The following is a 3,530-nucleotide window of genomic DNA, read 5'->3' as shown; positions in this document are numbered from 1 at the left end:
AGAGAGAGAGAGAGAGAGAGAGAGAGAGAGAGAGAGAGAGAGAGAGACTGACTCATGGCATTGGGAGGAAAGAGGTTGGGGATGCTTCAATGTCCAAGGCAGGTCCTACCATGAGCAGTTATTGAGTTCCAAATGTCAGTGGTACAGGTATAGAAAATCCTGGATGGGAGGATGAGCCAGGGGTAACCTTGCTGCAGGGTCCATCATTGGCTGAAGCATCTTGCATTGAGGGGTGAAGATAGAAAACAACTTAGGGATATCCTGAAGCCTTGAGTAGAAATAAAGATGCAATATGTGGACCATGATGTTCGACCATGAATACTCCAACCAGCCTTCCTACAGGGAGGGCCAAAGCTCCAACCTTGCACTATCCTCATCTCCAAGACAATGATTAAGTTCACTGGGAATTAGATGAGAACCAATTTCAAGCTGTGTTTCATAGCTCCATACAAAGAGAAATTAATTTACAGGACTCTCAAGGAGTATGTCTTCTTCTGAACCCTCACAAATACATTTTGGTATATTGAACACTCATGAAAATATGCAGGATAATTTCATTTGTGTCATAAGCTAGGAAGATGGCTCAGTGGATAATGAGGACCTGAGTCCAGATACCTAGGTCCTATATAAAAATGGTGGGCATCTAACCTCAAGACTTGAGGCTAAGTAGGAAGTATTAGGCAGAGATATATAGATTTCCTGAGCTCTGCTGGCCACCCAGTATGGTAAAATCAGTGAAGGAGACCATGTCTCAAAAATAAGATGAAGAGCAACTGAAGAAGACATCTGATCTTGACCTCTAGCTTCCACACATGCAAATTCATACATGCCCTTTCTTAATTATTTTGTTTGTGTCTACCAAATTCATTTACATGCAATTCCATCCATCCTTTGTAAGACCGGTTTGCTTCCTGTTAAATGTACATGTAAGGATAGGGCACAGGACCCCTAAGACTAACTTCTCAGCACAAAGGTAATTTCTTTGCCCTAGAGGGGCAAATGACAAGGAAGAAGAGACCAGAGAATGAGGGAGAATGGGGAAAGGAACAAGGAAGTGGGGCAGGGATATTTGCCCTGGAGAGATTAAGGACTGCCTCTGGATAGAGAGGAGATAGACTTGGCCCATAGACAGATAGTTTATAAAGGTAAAAGGGGAAACTCTGTGTTAGGATGAGGTGTTGAATTTTAGTTGAACAGATTAATGAGGTGAACCAAAGTGTGCTTTGAATTGCTGGACTTCAATACTCTGTGACCTTGGTAATCAACTCCAGAATAAACCTTGGTGGCTAGTTTCAGGAATGTAATCTCAAGTTTTTTTTAGCAAGGCAGAGCTGTGTTTCCTAGACTAGGGCCTGCTAGAGTCCCTTAATTGCATACTCAAGAAAGTCTTCTGTGGAGCAAAAGAACTGGGTAAGTTGTTTGTGAAGTGGGTTGATGAAGCTGTCAGGTCAGACCCAGAGGAAATGAGGCCAACTGAGTTTTGGGAGAGGATTATAAAAGGCCTTTTCTATTCAGGATGCTGACTCTGCCTGAGGGTTGATATCCATCTATTAGGGTTTTGTTGCCTAGTTTGAAACTTTAATCTCAGATAGAATATAAGTTGGGAATGTATCTCAGTGATAGAATACTTACCTGGCATGCACAAGGCTCAGTACTGAAAAAAAAAATCTAGAACATGAACACTCTGGAGAACTGTGTCCTAGTTCATTCCACAAATGTTTTCTGAATGTAGAAAAAGCTTTCTAAATGTAGGAAAATCAATGGGGCACTAAAGCACTCCTCATTACTTTAATGTGGAAGATGGATGAATGTGTGCCCTGCTTTGGAACAGTTACATTAACAAGCATGTAGGCTTCATGTGACTGGCATTTTGAAACTTTTCTACTGTGGTGAAGAAGATAGTCTGGAGGTCACCAAAGGAAAGATAGACAAGTCCCATGGTATGTATAGTTCAACAACTTCTCAAATATAGAATGGCAGAAGTGACATACATCTGTTAAACTATTATTGATGTCTTGGACATGCATTTGGGTTTACATTAAACAAAGTCCTCTTGTTGCCCTTCCTCACTGAACTATACTTAAACATTAACTTCTGGTGTTTGTTGTGGGCTTGTGTTAAGAGTTGAGTGAGGTATCAACTTCCCTAGCATAAAGTTTGTTGTGTAACTTTTATAACTTAATTCATCAGATGTAGTTTGAATGAGAAATTTTGCCCATAGGCTCAGATATTTGAGCACTTGGTCCACAGTTGGTGGCCTTGTTTGGGGAAGCTATGGAAATATAAGACATGAATCATTGACGAAAACAATATGGGGAACGGAGCCACATGACTTGGTGTTTGGTCTGCTGTGTTTCATTCTTGCTTTGGTCCAGTATTTTCTCACTATGTTCCCATTCCTCTCTTTTAGGTGGGAATGCATATTCTGTGCCATTGTGCATTGGAAGGATGTAATTAGCATTTTAATTTTATAGGGTGTTACAGTTAAAAGGTTGCCTTGAATATCAGATGGACTTTTGGACCACTGAACTGTTTTGGCATTATGGAAGACTATGGGGACTTTTGAAATTGGGCTAAATGCACTTTGCATCATGAAATGGCTGTGACTTTATGGGGACCAGGGAGTGGAATGTAGTGGTTTGAATGAGCAAAGTCATCCATAGGCTCAGATATTTGAACACTTGGTCCACAGTTGGTGATGCTGTTTGAAATTATGGAACCTTAGGAGATTGAGTCTTGCTGGAGGAAGTATGTCACAGGACAGTGGCCTTTGAGAGTTTATAACCTTGTCACACTTTCAGTGTACTTTCTACCTCAGTTTTGTGATTTAAGATGTGAGCTCTCAGAACCTTCCTTGAGCTGTCTGATGATGTCATGCCTTTTCCACCAGTATGGACTCCCCCTTTAGAACTATAGACAAAATAATCGCTTCCAGATGTTGCTTTTGGTCCCAGTATTTTATCACTGCAACAAAAAGAAGTGATTACATCTTCACAAAGTATATGGTCATTTCCTTTAAGATAATATTGTAAGCAAATTGTGGGTGCTTCAGCCCCTTGGTGAGACCTGATAGATAGTGAGTGAGACTCCATACTGCTCTGATAGTATAAGTGTCCATGTCCACTAGCATACTGCTTGACACAAAATAAGATCCTTGCAATACTAGTATGCCTCAGATTAGGCTTGGAACAGGGTGGTGGCTGTTTGCCCAGTCTATATGGAAGTCTTCTGGGATGCTGGCAGCCTGCCACTTCCCCATAGTGACAATGGGATGGGTGGCTACTCCAGAGCTCAAATTGATTCCCCATTGGTCCAAAGACTGTATAAAAATGCTTTCTGCTGTGCAATATATTAGATTTGCACTCGATGCTGGTTTCCAGAGTCTTTGTGGCAGGTTGGTGACTCTGCCTCCCTTACCCCCTCTTGGATCCTGGTTTCCACTGCACATGTTATAGACATGTTGATCTAACAATGTCACATTCAAACATAACATAACATAACATAACATAACATAACATAACATAACATAA

This window comes from Grammomys surdaster, unplaced genomic scaffold (genome assembly GCF_004785775.1).
Source record: "Grammomys surdaster isolate TR1022 unplaced genomic scaffold, NIH_TR_1.0 228, whole genome shotgun sequence".
Taxonomy (NCBI): Eukaryota; Metazoa; Chordata; class Mammalia; order Rodentia; family Muridae; genus Grammomys; species Grammomys surdaster.
This window is presented reverse-complemented; position numbering follows the sequence as displayed.